General features: G+C 45.2%; 1 protein-coding gene across 3 annotated transcripts in view; it reads right to left on the bottom strand.

Annotated features, from left to right (window-relative positions):
- TTC3 (tetratricopeptide repeat domain 3) overlaps positions 1–20884 on the bottom strand; it is a 1911479-nt gene extending 1890595 nt beyond the window's left edge. For all 3 annotated transcript variants that reach the window (XM_078656864.1, XM_078656865.1, XM_078656863.1), the window contains exon 1: positions 20779–20884. The gene's annotated coding sequence lies outside the window, so the exon portion shown is untranslated. The remainder of the gene's footprint in view (positions 1–20778) is intronic.
- Between the last annotated feature and the right edge of the window lie 4 nt (positions 20885–20888).

Raw genomic sequence — 20888 nt, forward strand, 5'->3', positions numbered from 1 at the left:
TTTTCGTAGAGAATAAGGGATGAGAAAAGTTTAGTTTATGAAAAGAGCTTTAGTAGTATTTGCCAGTTAAGAAGTACTTGGGTTTTCTTCCAAATCGCTCTCCATATGTCTGTTAACCAAACAATATTTAAATAAGATACACAATCCAATTAGCATTTGGATTGAACACCAACTTCCTAAGCAGAACTAAACATTTAGTAAATTGTTGAAGCTTTAAAGAGTATGAGGAGGAGAGGGTTTTCCAGTAGCCTGGAAGTCCAACAAATGTCCAATCGAAAAAAGGGTACTAGAGGCCCCGGGTGTGGAAACAGAGTGACACAGCCACAGACAGTGGAGGATTCGTTCTGTCCCAGGGCCACAACAGGCTGCTCTACTGGTGCAGCCAGACACTGGAGGGAGCCACCGGTAGGAGGGGCAATGTTGCTTTGAGATATAGGGGCAGAAATGCTGCAGGAGGCATGGGAGGGGACGAGTGAAGACCCTCCTCCCCGTGATTGACCACTGACACAGGAGGTGCTTGTGGCATACCATGCTGTTAGCTTAGGCCCCAAGAGATCATGGAGGCCAAAATTAACAAATTAAAAATATTTAGAACCAAGGAAGATTCCTCACCCACCTACCCAACCCCCACGCCCACAAGGTCTGCCTCCCCTTTATGCTCTTGGGACATGATGTACCATCAGTTGGAGACAAAAGAGGCTCCCTTTACACACGGCAATTCCATAATTATGGTCATTTTTCACGACTTTCAGGGGTCCTCAAGGCGGGTCGAACAAAAAATTTAACCCCTGGAGCAGGAATTTGAAGAAATTAAAGGCTGGGTGCTACTGTAGAGAAAGATTGGGGTGCTGTTCAGCAGAAGTCGTCTAATATTGAGGATGAAGTGCAAAAACTACAAGAAACGTTGCAGCAGTCCTCACAGGAATTTAAGGACAGAGGATTCTTATCATTGATCAACTCAGAAAATAATATAGAATTTCTAGAAAATGATTTGAGAGTCACAAATATTTGATTTCTAAGTGTTCCAGTCCGTCCAGTATGGAACGATTTGCAGTCAGAGATTCAGCAGTTTTTGCAGTCTTAGGCAGTGGGCAGAACTAGAGACAGCCAGGTCTGGAGGTAAGAATACACCACCTTGACCCACGGAGATTAGAGGATAAAAATGCTGAGGTCAGTGCTGGTGGAAATGGGAAACAGCAAAGAGAGCTGAAAAAACAAAGCTGCAAACAAGCATTGGCATAGCCAATAGGTCTCGCCTTTGGGGCCTTATAAGTATTTAGTTATGCAGCACAATATCCTTCGTGCAACAACATCAACTGTTGCATGGCTAAACACTTATAAGGTCCCAAAGGTGAGACCTATTGGCTATGCCAATGCTTGTGTCACTAAGCTGGTTTGTCTGGGAACTCCTCGCCCCTTTCACCTAAAAAGATTCCTTTTATGCCATTTGTTACAATTTAGTCCCCTCAAATGACCATATACAGTGGTGCTATAAGGCAGCTACCTGCGGCCCAGCATAGAGGGCTTCTAAAACAGAATCTCCTGGGTGCCTTCACAAACAGCAACTCGCTTTCCTTTTCCTTTCACTCACGAAGAAACAAAACACAGGACCCAAGCTATCCACCTCTCGTACACCAAACTATAGTGGATATACCTACAGCATGTCATGGATGCCTTATGCTGTATCTGCATATGCTACACATGTCCCTCCTCCCTTTAGGACGTAATGTCATCATTAACTCTAGCCTGCACTTAGTCAAAAGACATCTGAATATCCCTCACACTGACCTCGCCCATTTACTCCTAAATGGCAGAATACCTATTCTCTACTATTAAGCTCGTCAAACTTTGTCAAACCAATACTCGAACTGGGTTACACCTCAATTTTATGGCTTTAGTAGTGCACTACTTACATAAAACATGTAGAAAAGTTGTCTACTAATGTGATCATGAGGTTTATTTATTTATTTATTTATTTATTGGAAAGTTTTGTATAGCGCGAACAAGACCCGTGGGTATCAGAGCGCTTAACATATAGGCGTATGCGACAGACAATATATATCACTCAGTTATATGGGCATCGGAACGAATTACATGAGGCGTGGACAAAGACATATATATCAAACAGTTCTACAGACAACAAATATGAGGTAGATGATAGGAGGTAGGTAATAAATATAGACAGTGTTGGATATACTTCAATCATGAGAAGATGTGTAAGCAACTATGAGGTAGATGATAGGAGGTAGATGATAAATAAGGTCGTAGGTGGATATATATCTATCATAAGTAGAGTGTGTAAACAGGTATGAAATTTAGTTCATTGTCAGTTCAAGACTGATCAGTTCTAGGTAGTGTATTTTTTCATCAGATAGCTCTTTAACTCTCGCTTGAATGCTTCTACATTTTGGATCTTCCTGATGGTAGGAGGAATTGAGTTCCATATTCTGGTTATCGTTGATAGTATACCAGGTGGTAGCCCAAGTCGAGAAAGAAACCAAGGAGGCTGGAGAATGGCTAGTGGTACTGAACAGAAATAAGCTGTGTAAACATTCTTGGATATTCCCATTGCCCCGAACAGCTCACACCACACCCAGTGCTTAATTTGTTAAAATAAAAAAGAGTCCCAGGGCCCAAAGTATTACGCAAGCAGCTTGTGCAGTTTGCACCACCCACTGACGTGGCCAAAAGCCAGCGCCACAGTTAGCTACTATCCATCGCACTCAAACCATTGTGTCGATTTTGATTACTCTTTCACACAAAGCTGAAAAGTAGCCTAGACGAGGTATTATATCAACATAAATGTATACTGAGTTTTTAAACATGTTTTGTATGTTATCTGCACAAAACTCAAAAGGCAGAGCCACCATGTGGCTGACTGACAGAAATAGGTGCAGGTGCCAAGAAATAAGTGCCTGTGTTGACTGAGTACCATTAAACACCAGCCAGCACATATTAAGGACTGCATAGTTAAGGGTCACCAACCATATTGATCTTAAAATGTCTTGCATATGGAATCTCAAAAAGACTGCTACATTGATTCCTTTAAAATCTGGTGGTTTTAAATATGTTATGTTTTCTAATTTCATGGTGGGGAAGGAGATTGTATTTTTTCAAACTACACTGTACATTGGTGGGTCGGTTTTACTAATATTGTTTGGAGTTAACCTTCTCTATAATTCCATTACTTACAAAGATTGTCAACTCCATCACAATCCCTAAACAAGGTGAAAATTGTCTGTCATGGTTAAAGATCTTTGATACAGGTTTGTCATTGCCGTACAAAGCCACATTTTAAAAGTCGCTCCGTTCAGAATACGGCATTCTTTTGAGTTTTTGCTAAGGGGTCCTTGAAGGTGAAATGTGGATGTTCCGCTGTAAAAATGTACATACTTATGTCTGCGTAAGCCTAAATTCTGGGCTGAGTGTTAAATAGCTGATCTTAGCAAATGTATCTTTTCAATTGCACATGAATTCTTACAGAAACACTGAAATTGTGTGAAGGTACATGGGTATGCTTGAAAGTAAATTATATGATCACCAAAAGCAGGAACGGGTTTGTTGCTTTATATACAGAAACAGCAGCTGGCCACTGTCCAATATGGAGAGGGAGTTGCAGTCCCCGTGATATAGATATAGGCAGAAAACACTTCTCTTAAAAGGTTTATTTTTAAATGTATTTTAAAGGGAAGACACATTTGGTTGGTGTATCAGGTCTGGGCTTAGAATAGTTCCATACTTGTGAGGGAGCCAGGATTCCGGTAGTTCGACCTCTTGGGAGCTTTTCGAGTAAAGCTTGTTTGAACAGGTTTTATATTTGCTATGGGGGGAGAGAAGCAGGTTGGGAGAGGCGCTGGGATGGGCGGGCAATGGAGCCGGTAGGGAAAGGCTCCAGAGTGCGTGCGACTTTGCATGCAGGCAGCAGGCTGCCCGCAAAAACCAACGTGTCTCTGTCGCTGCAAAACTACGTCAGGCGACACTGCGAGTCTCGCCGTCCACAGGGCGGTTCGGTTCAGTTCATTATGTGCGCACTGCAAATAACGACGGACCTACCGTAAAAAACAATTGGCGGACACGCAAAATGTCTGTAAGAACAACCATACAGGCAGCCGCGGTGTGTCCATTGGGGCATGGGGGCGTAGCCCCCCCGCCCGCAGCTCCCTCGGCGTTTGAACTTAAGTAAACTGAATCAGTTTACTTAAGTTCAAAGACGCCGAGGGAAGGAGAACTGACAATCATGTCAGTCAGCATGACGTCGAACCGCCCACCCCCTTCAGAGACTGAAGTGGGTGGGCGGTCTGGCGGGCGTCATGTTGATTGACGTGATTGTCACCAGCAGCAACACAAGTGCGCATGAGTGGGGACGGAGGGCGAATTTTTGCACCGTGCCCACTCATGCGCACTTTTGTTTTTCCTTGTTTGCGCATGCCCATTACGGCGTGCTGCGGGCGAAAATTAGCCGTGCCCTTTGCAATGCCTGGCGCTGCTGGCATCGCCAGGATTGGCTGGGAGAGGCTGCCACTCACCTCCAGGGCCGGCCCGTTCGTGAAGGCGCCAAGGCAGGGGAGCAGCAGCAGAGGTGGCGCGGACCGGGTGAGATAAGTTTTCCTTTGTATATATTTAACTCCCTTGCCTTCAGGCTGCCACCCACCCCCGAGCGAACTTTCCCCCCCGCATTCCGCGAGCCGCGACTGTCAGGCACCCCTCCGGGCCTATACCTACATTTGGGAATTTAGGGTCTGCTTATTTCGAAACCATGTCCCTGGTGGATGTGCTACATTCCTTTAGGTATCGATGTTAAATCTCTGGTCTTTTGTGGAGATTTGTGTCGGAGGTGGTGCAGTACCCGACCGGCACTCCCTGCAGTAAAGTATGTTTTATTTTAAATGTTTTAATCCGATCGGTTAATCTCCATCCATGACACCCCACCGCAAGCATGCCGGTCGTTGCTGGCCCCCTGTCAGAGTTGTGTATTGACCCCGGGCATATGTAAGAGCCAGGAAAGCGGAACAAAGATTGTTGGGAGGCCACGAGGGGCACCAATATCCCAAGGGAGAAGCATCAGGATTCATTTCGGACTCTTGAAAAGTAGGCATCGGGAGGAGCCAAGATGGCGATCGGAACAGTCGCATAACCGCCTCGCTCCGTGATCCCTTCCTCCCCGCCACTTATCCTGTATTTCATCCTGTTCGGGGTGTTCCGAATTTGGTCACCAAGAAAGAGCCTTCACTTACCATCCTTGTCCGGGGCTCTGGCGTGCAGTTGTTTCGGCGTTCTGCCCTTGTCGCCTTGCTGGCCTTCCCGCCCCTGACGCCGGGGCCTCGAGTGCTGTGCTTGCCCGGAGATGTTCGGAGTGCCGGCGGTCCGGAACCGGTGGAGAGACCCGATGGTGGGAGCCTGAGAGCCGCGGGCCGGAAGCCCTGGAGCGGACCCACCCCCGCGGGTGGGCCACCCCGTATGTCCGATTGCCTGCCGGCCCGAAGAAGAGAAGCCGCGCTGTCCGGCACCCCTCAAGTGGGTAGTCCACTCCTGTTGCTTGTCCCGCCCGGGGTCCGGTGCTGGGCCCCCCCCGAGTGTTGTGGGAGCACGCCCGTTTTTCTGGTGACTCTCCTTTCTCCGCCGAGCGCCATCCGCCGCGGATCGGTTGTGTACCCTGGGGCCGCCGGTGCTCCTGGTGGACTCGGAGGCGCCCACGATGATGGCGGCGGGCGATGTGCTTAAGATGGCGGATGGCCCCTCGGAGAGTCTTTCTCCTGGAGACAGGGAAGTTGCTGCATTTGTTCTTTCCAGCCCTCGTTTGCTTCGGGCGGCCCCTACTCGGAGTGCTGTCTTGTCTGCCCTGGCTGCTCTGGGGATCGACCTGTCCTTGAAGTGCCGAGACTTGGAGTCGCGGATCGCCGCCATGGCTGCTCCGCCATTTTGTGACGCGGTGTCGTCTTCCCGAATCGTAATGGTTGAAACTTCTCCGGCTGCTGTGCTGGGATCTCCGGCTGGGTGTTTGATTCTATGGGATCAAGTGGACCCGGTGCCGATGCTGCAGTGTTTCCTACATCCTGATTTCTTTGCTTCGTGCTGGACAGCCCAGATATTGTGCTTGGCCACGTGGATCGTTGAGGTACTTTTGCATTCTGACTGCTGCCGAGTTCTCCTGGTTGCTTCTTGTTGGCCGGGACGGTGTTTTGCGGGGATCCCACTGGCCTTCCTTGACTGGTATGGACCCACTGTATCATTCTGCTTTTCGGCCGTGGCGGGGTCTGGAAGCTCGACTCTTCATAAAAGTGGACAGGGGTGATTGTGCCTGAGTACCTGTGGGACCCTTTTAACTGGCATCTCCAGGCCTCGTTATTTTGGTTAGTTCTTGTTTTACATCCTTGTGTGGACTTTTCTCAATGTCCTTTTCGACCTCGATTGGTGATCCGTTGTTGCGGGTGGGGTAGTATTCTATGTTTCGATCGCTGGCTCCTCTCCTCTCTTGTCCCTCTTTTTCCTCTCCTTCTCTCTCCTTCTCCTTTCTCTTTCTTTGTTATTATTCCCTTTCTCTTTCTTCTATATTTCGGGTGACTCTGGGCGACAGGCACGCTGTTTAGTGGGGTAGGCCGTAGCCATTACAGTGATGTAGGGTGGGGGGGGGGTGTTTGTTATTTTAGTTTGTTTTATTCTATGGTCCCTTTTTGCTTTTTCAGGGGGTGGGCCATGTCCCTTGGTTTTCACTCCTTTGTCTCGTACGTGTCCGCACTTTCTCCTTTTCCGGGGCGGGAGGGCTGTTCATGTGGCGTCCACGTTATTTGTTTGCTGACATTTGTCCTTTATTTTTGATCCTTTGCTGGGCGTGGGATGTCTTTGGGCTTTGCCCTATTAGGGTTATCTGATTGCGTGGGGGGCTGTCTCCCTCCCGCCCCCCCCTCTTTTTCTGTATATGTTGCGTGACGCCCGGTAGATATGGTTGCTGCCTCCTCTATAAAATGTAAAATGAAACCTTTCTTATCCTGGCGCTGACTGTTTAACGTCTTTATTTCACGTCTATCCTGTATTCATTCTATTGTACGCATTGATGTTGGCTTTTTCTTTTGACTCTCCTGCTTTTGCGGCCGGCCCCTGTGGTTGTAGGCCTGCGCTTGTACTTCTACGTGTCTTTCAATAAAGGTTTTTAAAAAAAAAAAGAAAAAAAAAAAAAAAAAAAGAAAAGTAGGCATCGTGGAAAAAGTGAAAAAAGATCCTGAAAATTGGTTTAATTCACTAAACACGCTGGGCAACCAGTACCATGCAAGATGTTCAATGCCCTGCGCCACACCAGAGCGAACACTGAATAAAACAGTAACTCACTGTTAATAAAACCTATCCCAAGAGCAAGGTTGTGGTTTTAAAAAGGATTTATTATCTATAACCATTGCTAAACATGTGGTGGGGAGGGATGAAATCCTCACAAAAAGTTCAGTCTGTGCTGACAGTGCAAGGATGTCCATCATCTGCACCCAGCACACCTGTGCTGTATGCTGTCACAAAAATACATGTTACAGGAAAAAAACAATAACTGTAACCTACAACGGCACTCGTAAAAAAGGCACAACTGCACTACTAACATCCACGTGCCATAGGTCACATAAATCATGTAACGGGTGCCTAATTTAAGGTACACGCTATCGTCTTTATCTTAACTCCACCACACCGTCGACACCTGTGTAACTCTCCTGGCAGCCACTTACCCTGCACTGGCGACTCACTACGTGTTGCGTTGTTTGAGAAAAATGAAGTCATTCAAATAGTATGTACTAGCAACAAGTTCTCACTTGTGGTGAAAGTAAATGAAGGCATTCAACTGCACTTCAGGTGCGCTATGTAATGGCAAAAGGGGCACTATACATTCACTATAGTCATTGTAGGTTGGTAAAGTACGACAAGAATTTTACGTCACGCCACTTTCAAATGTCACCAGCCGCCCCTGCATTCAGGTGCTTACTTGAACAGGTGAGGGGGGCTCGCTGGAGGAGGGGCACTTAGGGGTCTACACTGTTGCACTATAATCAGACAGAACCAGTGGAGTAATCCACACCAGCAACAGGCACAGTCAATGGGAAGCTGGTTGATGAGAATGGCATCTGCGGAATATAAACAGTTATGTGCCATCTGTACTGACTGGCAGATGTAGGCATTTTTGCCTCAGGTTTAGCCTGCTGCCAAACTGGGCAGCTGTAGTCTTTTTCACTATGGATCATTGATAGAGATACCCAAATTCCTTCTGATTTCTCAATATGGTCATGCATGGATACCACTAGCTTTGTGGTCAGGGACATAAAGTACTGGCAAGTAAGCACTGGAAATGGAGGGTGTGGGATGTCCACCTGGATCTTGGATCCAGCAACTATTATTGTGCAGGATTCGGGATCCAGGCAGACCTCAGTGAATTGTGCTGACTTTTTCCTAGTGCAATTTGCTGACACTGGGACAGACTGACAAGAGACCCCACTCTAGGCTTGAGTTAAGTTAATTTACTTTATTGCATGACTAATATAAATCTTTGCAATGACATTTTATAAAAAAAAGTACAAGAAGAATTTCACAATCATGAGTTTTACAAAAAAGCAGTTAAAATAGATAAAAGAAAATTCTAAGGATGGACGATAAATCTATACAAAAATGGTACAATGAGTTGCAAATATTTGAAAAAAAAAGAGACCGTTCAGCATTTACTAAGTCTTTGTTAGTTAAAAAAGAGTTTTCTTAAGGTGCAAGAGCGGGTCTTTATGAGTCTAATTCAGTCGCTGGTCTCTGAGTTTTGGATCGTATTAACTGTTTTCATGAAGCGCACTAGTCGACAGGCCAGTTGGATATTTTCTCCTTTAAAGCTGAACAGCAAGGCTTGTCTGCGAGTTCGCACACCATATTGGTTCCAGAGCTGGGTTAGTAGGCCCCTTCGGGCACTGTCTAGGGCTTTGCAGCTGCATAACAAGTGTAAAACGTCCTCATTTGGATTATCGCAAAGCCTACAGTTGGAGTTGGATTCCAGGCGTTTCCATGGGGGAAGATGGACTTTTGACGGGATTACTCCCATCCTCAGCCGCAGGAATTCTTCCTTCGCCTTCCTTGAAAAGCTGGTACCGAGGTATGGTTGGGGTGAAGCGCTGGTGTAGCTTTGTATTATGACAAATTGTGAAGGTTTGGGGGTGCACAGCAGGGTAAATTAGCGTGTTTAGAAAACAGTTCCGAGGTTCAGGGTGCTCTCGAAGGGTGGTGTTGTCCGTCTAAACACCAACAAATATCACTTGGGTTGTGTATGCAGAGAACTGCAGGTACATCCCCTTAAGAGGCACACCAAAAGTGATCAAAAAATGTATGATTCAATGTTCAATTGAAGGTATTATTTATTTCTCATAACTTTCTTCAGTTGATTTTTAGCAATTTTAGACTGATATTAGCAACATATCAGAAGACAGCGTACATTCATGGGGGTTAACTTATGAACTCTTTCTCCAATGCATTTCGGGCAACAGAGCCCTTGGTCACGGAGAGCTGTGGAGGAAGGCAGAAAAAACGGGTGTAAGGGGACGGTAGTCTGAGGTCGTGTGGGGGCGATTACATGTGCTAAAGTGTGGGAATTGAGGAGTCATGAATAACAGAGTGCTCGGTACTAGTGTGAAGGTTTAGGGCATGTGAGAGGAATATTACCGCGAGTGAATATTAAATTAAAAAGTAACAGCGGGCGCATTAATGATTACTTAATGCTTGCATAAAGACTTACTTCATGGTAACGCGTAGCGCGAAGAAACGCTATCTGCCGGGTTGTCAGCTCGCTGTCTCATGTGCTTGTGTGTGGGGCTGGTAGAAATAATGTGCATGGAAAGTAACGGTGGACTCATGCGTAGGTTAACTCATGCAAAGAATAACAGTTCGTGGAAAAAATGCCGCGGCCATCTTGGAATGGGTGAAATTAATGGGAAACTAGCGAGCTATATCAAAGACACTACGGATTTTCTCACGAAATTATCCAGAATTCAAATACTCAACAACGAGCCCCTTGTTCTCTGTACAGCTGATGTTAGCTCGTTATACACTTCGATACCCCACCTAGGGGGAATCGAAGCCATTGAACAGATCCTACTTAACAGTGACATTGACTCATCAATGCAAACGTTTCTGATGGAATTGTTGGTATTCATCCTATACCACAGTTACTTTAAAGTTGATGACCAATGGTTCCTGCAACTCTCCGGAATGGCGATGGGAAACTGCGCTGCCCCGTCATACGCTAATGTATACATGGAAAATTGGGAAAGACATCATATATACACCAATTCAAGTTTTCAAAACCACTCCAAAATGTACGTGCGGTACATTGATGACCTGTTTATACTGTGGTCTGACACCAAAGAATCTCTACACAACCTACTCACTGAAGTCAACAGCAAAGACCCCCGCATCAACCTGACATGGCAAATCAGTGAAACGGACATAGCCTTTTTGGATGTCCTCATTAAAATCACCCCTGGAGGATTGGTCACGGACCTACACAGGAAGAGCACAGACCGTAATAATTCCCTCCACTTTGCTAGTTTCCACCAAGGATCCTTGAAGAAACACCTCCCGTTTTCTCAAATGTTGCGCGTTAAGCGCATTGTATCAGATGACACTGCAGTTGACACACGTATCAAGGAAATGTACAACAGGATTCGCGATCGAGGTTACCCTGAAAATATCCTTCATCAAGCACAATCACGTGTGGCTAACATTTCCAGGTCAGACAGCCTTGTAAAGACTCACAAACCCACAGAACAACGTCTGGTGTTAGTGTCCAAGTTTTCCACAGCGAGCTCATCATATAAAAAGATCATATGGAAACACTGGCCCATATTACAGAATGAACCTGATTTTCGGGGCATCTTTGAAAAACCACCCATATTCGCTCACACCAGGAGCAGAAATATCAAAGAGATTCTCGCTAAGCCCACTGACACATTAAAAAACCATCGTGGAACCCAACCGTGCTTAAACTGCAATCATTGCAACAATGTCATCAAAGGCAATAGCATACAACATCCTATGAAAGGACATAACATTAAACTTCAAGTTGATGCTACCTGTGACTCCACGAACTTGATCTACGCCCTGAAATGTCCTTGTGGCAAGTTATATGTTGGCAAAACAGAACGCAAAATAAAAACCCGCCTTAACGAGCATAAGTCCAACATACGGTTGAAAATGGAAAAGTCTAATGTTGCCATGCACTTTGTTGATGCACGCCACACCATTGCCCAATTGAAATTTATTGTCTTGGAAACTATACCCAAGAACGAAGGAATTGACAACAACAAACTGCTGTTAAAAAGAGAACTTGAATGGATTTACCTATTACAGACACTGAAGCCTCATGGGCTCAATGACCGCATTGAATTTAGTTGTTACCTTTAAAGTGTTCATTATATTTCGTATAACTGTTTTACTGTACTCCTGCACTTCCCCCAGCTTCCTTCCTGTACTATCTCTGAACCCCATACTAGTTTCCCATTAATTTCACCCATTCCAAGATGGCCGCGGCATTTTTTCCACGAACTGTTATTCTTTGCATGAGTTAACCTACGCATGAGTCCACCGTTACTTTCCATGCACATTATTTCTACCAGCCCCACACACAAGCACATGAGACAGCGAGCTGACAACCCGGCAGATAGCGTTTCTTCGCGCTACGTGTTACCATGAAGTAAGTCTTTATGCAAGCATTAAGTAATCATTAATGCGCCCGCTGTTACTTTTTAATTTAATATTCACTCGCGGTAATATTCCTCTCACATGCCCTAAACCTTCACACTAGTACCGAGCACTCTGTTATTCATGACTCCTCAATTCCCACACTTTTAGCACATGTAATCGCCCCCACACGACCTCAGACTACCGTCCCCTTACACCCGTTTTTTCTGCCTTCCTCCACAGCTCTCCGTGACCAAGGGCTCTGTTGCCCAAAATGCATTGGAGAAAGAGTTCATAAGTTAACCCCCATGAATGTACGCTGTCTTCTGATATGTTGCTAATATCAGTCTAAAATTGCTAAAAATCAACTGAAGAAAGTTATGAGAAATAAATAATACCTTCAATTGAACATTGAATCATACATTTTTTGATCACTTTTGGTGTGCCTCTTAAGGCTTTGTATTATGAACCACCCATGTGATCTTCTGGTTAACGCTGCTTTATCTTCCTCCATGGAGAGAATTTTCACTGATTTGTTGACCAGGCGCTTAAAGCACTTATGTGAACAGCTCAACTCCCAAAGGTCTTTTAATGCAAGGGATTTTATAGCTGCTTGGAGGTAGGCCTTTGCTGAGGATCCCTTGTTTGTCTCCAGCTCTTTCCAAAGGTGGGCGTTCAGGGAGTCTGTTACGGCGTGCTTAACTTTGTACCAGCTTTTTGCATATGCGCCCTTGCGTGCACTTTGCTGCTTCTGTAGACCAAACTCCAGTCTTAGCTGTGCTGGGGAAGTGTAAGGAGGGAGTGAGAAGAGTATTCGGAGTGTTTTGCTAACCGTTTTATTTAAAATATCCTCATCTCTCCCTCTCATGCATTCACTGCCATAAGTTAGTGATGGTAGCAGTTTTGCACGAAATATGTCCAGCAAAGGGATTAGATTTGGGCCCGCTATTTTGTTCTTGATGTTTTTTAAAGCGATGGCTAGTGAAATCCCCCTGTTTTTTATTGTTGTTGCATGTCGCTGGAATGAGCCGTTGGAATCAAAGTTTATCCCCAGGTATTTGTAGTCTTTAACTGTTTCCATTTTGAGATCACGCAGAGACCATTGAAACGTTTGCTTGTTTGATTGAAAACCATCACCTTCGATTTTTCCGTATTTATGGAAAGGCCGTTTTTTTCAGAAAATGAGCTAGTTGTGTTAATAAGGTGTTGCAGGCCTACTGGGGTGTGACTAATTAGTATCAGATCGTCTGCATATAATAAATTCGATAATGTAAAGCCCCCTAGCTTTGGGGCATGATGGTTGCAGTCGTCCAGTTCTTTGGAGAGGTCGGACATAAAAAGGTTGAACAGTGTCGGCGCAAGAACGCACCCCTGTTTCAACCCTTTTGTGGTCGGAATTTCTTTGGATAGATAGTTGCCGGCCCCCAATTTTATTTGGACCCAGGTGTCTGAATGCAGTAGGATCAGTAAGTTGAGAAGCTTGGCGTCCACCTCCCACTTTGAAAGTTTTGACCACAATTTCCCTCTGTCTATGCTATCAAAGGCGGCCGAGTAATCAATATAGCACACATATAATGATTTTTTGTTTTTAATAGCAGCATTTATCAGCAGGGAGAGGGCTAGAAGGTTCGTTGAGGTCCCTAGATCTTTTTGGAATCCAGTTTGGTGAGATAGGGATTAGTTTTTTTATCTAATGCCCAGGAGGTTAGTTCTTCCAAGAGCAGCCCTGAAAAGTATTTTGCCTCCATATCTATAAGGGCTATGAGTCTGTAGTTCTTAGCCTCGTTCTTGTTGCCTTTTTTATATAGATTGGAGCTATTATTGAGCCCCTCCAGGAGGATGGGAATTGTTCAACCCTCCAGGAGTCAACAAAAAGCGGAAGTAGTTGTTCGGCCCAGTACTTTGGATCTTGTTTATACATGATTGGAGGAATTCCATTTGGGCCTGGGGCTCCCTCCTTCCGTCCTTTCGCAATTCGTCCCTTCAGTTGCTCAATCGAACCTGGGAATTTGGTGTCCACGTCTGTAGGCCTTAAGTAAGGGTGGGCGGCCAGCTACGCTCCGTGCACGGAGTGCGCGTAGTGCCGTCTCCTACGCATTTTGCGTAGCGGGCGTAGCCAGGCGGCACTACGCGCGCTCCGCAGACGGTGCGTAGCCGGCCGCCACCCGCCTCCCTCCCGCCCTCCATAAATATTCAAATAAAAGGATTTAAAGGTTTTAAAAACACTTACCTGTCCGCCGCGTCCCCGGGGCTCCCTCTCCCGTCCCTGGAATCGCGCCGCCGCCATTTCGGATACTAATGCGCATGCGCGGCCGCCCGCGCATGCGCATTAGTATCCGAAATGGCGGCGGCGCGATTCCAGGGACGGGAGAGGGAGCCCCGGGGACGCGGCGGACAGGTAAGTGTTTTTAAAACCTTTAAATCCTTTTATTTGCATATTTAGGGAGGGCGGGAGGGAGGCGGGCGGCGCGTAGTGGGGCTACGCGGAGTGCGCGGGTGGGCGTAGTTTTGCGCCCACTTCGCGTAGCTCCGCGGAGCCCCACTACGCACACTACGCCCAGGGTTAGCCTTAAGGCCTTCGCAGTCGACTTGCAGAATTCAGGTTTTCGATGGCCTTTACTTGGCTCTTCATCGTTGAAGTGATTGAACAAATAGTTTACCCAGCTTGCCTCTGTGATGTGGGAATTTATTCCAGGAGCATTTGGATTATCTATTTTATTTACAGTGTTCCAGAATCTTGCACTGTTGTTGTTTTTTGAATCATAAAGTAACATTGCCCATGTTTTTTCCGAGGCTTCTTGTTTGATTCGCCACAGAATTTTGTTCTTAGTGCATTTTAATGATCTCAATTTGGTCACTAAACCATTATCACTCCCATCTTTCCGCAAATCACCAAGTGTGCTGTTAATGGCTGTTTTTATTGCCCTTAAATCAGGCGTTAAAGGGGATTGAAAGTGGTTTTTTGGATAACTTCTCGGGCCGGGCAATGTTTTTTTCCCACATGGCCATTGGCCAGTTTCTTTAACGAAATAGTGCTTGGTGTTCGTTGGGCCGAAGGATTTCAAGAAGGACTCCCAGGCGAGTATTTTGTTATCATTCAACTCAGCAGCACTTTCCCAGCTCATCTTTGCTTCTTGCATTAATCGTTCTGGGTCGCTAGTATTGCACTTCTGTTGCGTTTTACTGAAGTCCATGAATTTAGACCATTTGCTGGAAATGTTAGCGCTGTTCCTTGTACCCTTAGTGTCAGTTCTTGCGGAAGGTGGTCGCTGTAGTCTGATGTTCCGATTTTAAAGTCTTTTACTAATGAGAACAGTGAAAAAGACAAGAAGGTATAGTCAATCGCTGATGATGTAGTCAAATTATGGAAGGTTGCTGCTTGGGGACAATCCCCCGGCGTTCGCCCATTTACCGAAATCAGGCCCAAATTAGTAAGGCCTTCTAGTAAGTTTTTGGATATATTGGTTTGTTTTCCCCAAGGGCACACTTCCAGAGATTGAATCCCCCTGACATACAAGTAATCTTCCATTGGACAATTCTTCCCTGTAGATTTTGATAGGAACATGTTAAAGTCACCTGAGAAAATGAGGTTCGGGTTGTCCACTTCCGTTATTAATTTGTTCAATTCCGTCACCAGGGTGGTAGCACCATTTTTTTTTCCTTTTGGGTGCAGATAAGTATTAACCACGATTAGTTCTTGCCTGTTGGAGCTCGGTGTTAATATTTCTAGCTGGACTGCAATAATCCCGTTTTCAGTTCCTTGAGTATTTTTATTTAACAGTTTTTTTGCGTGGTTTATTGTTTGAATCGAGGTGTATATCGTTAAACCGCCTTTTTCATGGCCAAATTTTGAGGTTCTCCTTGCTGGGAGATGGAATGTTGTGAAGCCCTGAAGATGGAACTCTAGGCTTGAGGTTCAGAGCAGCAACCTTCAGGAGGTGAGGGTTGCGTCTTACTTTCAGTTTCATCTGAGTCCACCACAAATGCCTCACTTAAAGGGCCATCATCACTCCTTTTGCTCATATCTTTGGACTCAGCAGGCAATAGCAGGAGCTTAACATCTTGATGTGAATCAGGAAAAAAAAGACTCCCAGCTTGTCACTTAGCAACTGCTTGAGCTAAACCATGATTTTGAGGCAGGTTTGAGAGTTTTCTAAGCTCTGTGAGTACGAGATATGCATGCTGTTAAAGATGGAGGGCAGGGTCCTAATGGATCCATTCATGGTAAGAGTTAAGATATTTATTCCATGATAGGTTGTTTGCTTACAGCCATAACCTGACTGGTCTGGTTCGGGGTCCATTCTTCCTCCAACTATAAACAACTCTCTGGCTTACTTTCACAAGCACACAGGCACCGACATTCCAAGTATCATCACTTTCTCACAGCATCCACATTCAGTATTCTAAAGTCTCATTCAGCCCATGCATGAAGGGAGACATTGCGTCACTAAACATGCACAATAAGAAGGTCAGATATATGAGCAATATACTGAGAGCAATGCATCTAGCACTTATTAATATGTTTTATAACTACTCAGATGAACCATTTTTAGCAACATTAGAAAAATGAAAGATTTAGGAAAAATAAAAAAAATACACTTGTTCCTTGCAGTTTGCATGCAGATCCTTGATGCTGGTTAATTTCTCTATGAGCTATAGTACAAGGAGTACACTTTGTAACCTGCAGGTAGGTACTGGTAGCGCATGGATCTCGTCAGAAAAAGCAATAACCCACTCTGCTGTCTACATAGTACACAAACTTGTGATTTTACACTTAGCGCATTAACCCGCCAGTTAATCCTCATACATAGTCCTCTAGACAGTGCTATTAGCTGCATTTTAAGTCCTCTAGACAGTGCGGTTAGCTGCTTCTGTTCCCAGCGGAAATTCCTCATTCTAAGTTCTTTAAGCAGTACTGCTAGTTGCTACTCTGGTCCCATCAGTAATTCCTAATACTTAGTCCTTTATGCAGTGCTGCAGCTACGTCTCTATTCACAGTGGTAATTCTTCATTCTTAGACCTCTGCCCAGTGCTGCTAACTGCTTCTCTGGTCCCAGTGGCAATTCTCCGTTCTTAGTCCCCTAGACAGTGCTGCAGCTGATTCCCTGGTTCCAGTGGTATTTCTCATTCTTAGTCCTCTTGGCAGTGATGCTAGCTGCTTCTCTTGTCCCATCTGTAATTCCTCATTCTAAGGACAGTGCTGCTAGCTGCTTCTCTTGTAGTGAGTAATTCCTCATTCTAAGTCCTCTAGGCAGTGCTGCAACTGTGTCCCTGTTCAAAGTGGTAATTCCTCATTCTACATCCACTAGACAGTGCTGCAGATGGTTCTATGGTCAGTGGTAAATCCTCATTTTAAGTCCACTAGACAGTTCTGCAGCTGCTTCTCTGTCCCAGTGGTAATTCCTCCTTCTTAATCCTCTAGGCAGTGCTGCAACTAGAGCTGAAAGCTGCTTTTCTGGTCGCAGTGGCAATTCCTCATTTTTAGTTCTCTAGATAGCGCTGCCACTGCTTCTCTGGTCCCACTGGTAATTCCTTATTCTTAGTCCTCTAGGCAGTGATGCTAGTTTTGTCTCTGAAATTCCTCATTGCAAGTCCTCCATGCAGTGCTGCTAGCTGCTACTCTGGTCCCGTCGGTAATTCCTCATTCCGAGTCCTCTAGGCAGTGCTGCAGCTGTGTCTCTGGTCACAATGGTAATTCCTCATTCTTAGTCCCCTAGGCAGTGCTTCTAGCTGCTTCTCTGGTCCCGTCAGTAAATCCTCATTTTAAGTCCTCCAGACACTGCTGCTAGCTCCTTCCATGTTCTCATTAGTAATTTCTAATTCTAAGCCCTCTAGAGAGTGCTGCAGCTGCTTCTCTAGTCCAGTCAGTAATTCCTACATTTTAAGTCCTCATGGTAGTGATGCAGCTGCGACTCTATTCCCAGTGGCATTTTCTCATTATTAGTCCTCTAGGCAGTGCTGCTAGCTGCTTCTCCTCTGGTCCCGTTGGTAATTCCTTATTCACAGTCCTATAGACAGTGCTGCTAGCTGCATTCTAAGTCCTCTAGAAAATGATGCAGCTGCTTTCTAGTCCCAGTGGTAATTCCTCATTCTTAGTACTCTAGGCAGTGCTGCTACTCTGGTCCCGTTAATTCCTCGTTCTAAATCCTCCCCACAGTGCTGCAGCTGCTTCTCTGGTCTAATCGGTAATTCCCACATTTTAAATCCTATAGGCAGTGCTGCAGCTGTGTCTCTGTTCCCAGTGGCAATTCATCATTCTTAGTCCTCTTGGCAGTGCTGCTAGCTGCTTCTTGGGTTCAGTCAGTTACTTCTAACTCTAAGTCCTCTAGACAGTGCTGTAGCTGCTTCTCTGGTCCTGTCAGTAAATCCTCGTTTTAAGCCCTGCAGACAGAGCTGCTAGCTGGTTCTATGGTATCATCAGTAATTTCTTATTCAAAGTCCTGTAGGCAGTGCTGCAGCTGTGACTCTGTTCCCCAGGGTATGTCCTCATTCTTAGTCCTCTAGGCACTGCTGCAAGCTGCTTCTCTGGTCCTGTCAGTTAATCCTCATACATAGTCCTCTAGACAGTGCTGCTGGCTCCATTCTAAGTCCTCTAGAAAGTGCCATTAGCTGCTTCTCTGGTCTCATCAGTAATTCCTCATTCCAAGTCCTCTAGACAGTAATGTTATCTGCTTCTCTGTTCTCATCAGCAATTCCTCATGTTAAGTCCTCTAGACAGTGCTGCAGGTGCTTCTCTGGTCCCTGTGGTAATTCCTTATTTTAAGTCCTCTAGGCAGTGCTGCAGCTGTGTCTTTGTCCATACATCCACTACACTCCAAACCAAAACACATAGATAAAAGACAGTGTCATTTACGTCAATAGCCTGAACTCTGACCAATGCGAGACTTATTGTATTCCAAGTGCTTATTTCCATTTCAGCACTGGCAATAGTTTGGCTAGTGGGGAGAAACCACTAAGGCTGTTAATAGTTTGGCCAGCGGTTTTTCCATTATCACTTTGCACGCGGGAAGACACATCGTGCACACATGTGGATACTTTGCATGCATGGAGACACCAAACAGGATTACTTTAGAAGCCATCCCAGAGTCATTGGATGATCATCCAACTACCTTAGAAGTCATTAACACGTCATCAGACATCATCAAGCTCTTGAAGTCATCAGCAAGCTGCAGAAGCTCAGCCTGATGATTTGAGGATGACTTGAAAATGAGTATCTGATGACTTTAGAAGGTGTCATTATTCGTGATGATTAAAGGATGACTTGAAAAGAAGTACCTGATGACTCTAGTAGGCGTCATTATTCGTGAAGATTTAAGGAGGACTTGAAAATTAGTATCTGCTGACTTCAGAAGGTGTCATTATTCCTGATGATCTGAGGATGACTTGTAAATGACTCTCCGATAACTTTACAAGATGACATTGTTCCTGATGACTTTAGGGTGATTTGAAAATAAGCATCTGAATACTTCAAAGGTACCATTGTGTTTTCAATAAGATGTTTTTGCGTCTGGAGATTTTAACAGGAATTGTTTGTCTATTTAAAGAGGACGTCCACCACTTTGGTTTCAGTTTTCCAGAAAAATGCAAACTGTTGGATGATTGCACAATGAATTGCAGATAAACGTCTGACCTCCTGCAGCTGGGAGCCCCAAAACCCAAACACACCCTGAACCCGCAAATTAACCCTTGAACCCCAAACACACCTTGATCCCCAATATTAACCCTTGCACCCCAAAACCCAAACACACCCTGAACCCCAATATTAACCCTGGCGCCCCAAAACCCAAACACACCCTGAACCCCCAAATTAACCCTGGCACCCCAAAACACAAACACACCCTAAACCCTAAAATTAACCCTGAAACCCCCAAACCCAAACACACCCTGAACCCTCAAATTAACCCTTGCACCCCAAACACACCCTAAACCCTAAAATTAACCCTGGCACCCCAAACCCAAACACACCCTAAACCCTAAAATTAACCCTGGCACCCCAAAACCCAAACACACCCTGAACCCACAAATTAACCCTTGCACCCCAAAACCCAAACACACCCTGAACCCCAATAGTAACCCTTGCACCCCAAAACCCAAACACACCCTAAACCCTAAAATTAACCCTGGCACCCCAAAACCCAAACACACCCTGAACACCCAAATTAACCCTTGCACGCCAAACCCAAACACACCCTAAACCCTAATATTAACCCTGGCACCCCAAAACCCAAGCACACCCTAAACCCTAACACTAACCCTGGCACCCCAAACAACCTGAACCCCCAAATTAACCCTTGCACCCCAAAACCCAAACACATCCTGAACCCCCAAATTAACCCTTGCACACCAAACACAAACACACCCTAAACCCTAAAATTAACCCTCGCACCACAAACCCAAACATGCTCTAAACCCTTAAATTACACCTGGCCCCCCAAAACACAAACCCACCCTCAACCCTAAAATGACCATGTACACCCTAAAATCCAAAAGCCCTACAAACCCAAAAAACTTTTTATGAATACGGAATGCCGGGAGGCGCTGCTGTGATATGATGCTTTCTGTACCCCCAGGCTGCACTTCCTTCATAGAGTATTTCCATAAACACATAGTTTAGTGGAATCCGATTGCTAGACTCTTTAAACAACAACTGCGGACAGAACTGCTCATGGCCCGAGGAATAGGTCTTGCAAAGGAAAACAAGCTTTGTCGTCATGGTGACTGCCGAATTCACTCCATCACAATACTAATTGCTCACAATTGTCACTATTACCTTTACTACCTCATGTATTTTTGGTTGCTCACAATTTTTACTACCTCATGTATTCTGTTTGCTCACAATTGTCACTATTACCTTTACTACCTCATGTATTTTTGGTTGCTCACAATTTTTACTACCTCATGTCACTATTACCTTATGTAACGTAACGTATGCTTTTGTAATATTTCTCATTATGTTTCATTTCTGTTCCTTTTGTGAAGCGCTCTGACACCTTCGGGTAAAGTCCGCGCTATATAAAAATGCATAAATAAAAATAAATAAACTAAATATATATTTTTAAAAAGCACAGCTGCCTCTAACACAATGCCAAAATCACCTACTGTAAACCATCAGTCTGCCGGCTGGCTGGGACTCGAACCGCAGATCCTCAATGGAGAGCAGCTCTCTCACCTTTTCATATACCGGAAGCCGGTGGATTCCTCTAGCAAAA

The sequence above is a fragment of the Lissotriton helveticus genome, chromosome 8, assembly GCF_964261635.1.
Source record: "Lissotriton helveticus chromosome 8, aLisHel1.1, whole genome shotgun sequence".
Taxonomy (NCBI): Eukaryota; Metazoa; Chordata; class Amphibia; order Caudata; family Salamandridae; genus Lissotriton; species Lissotriton helveticus.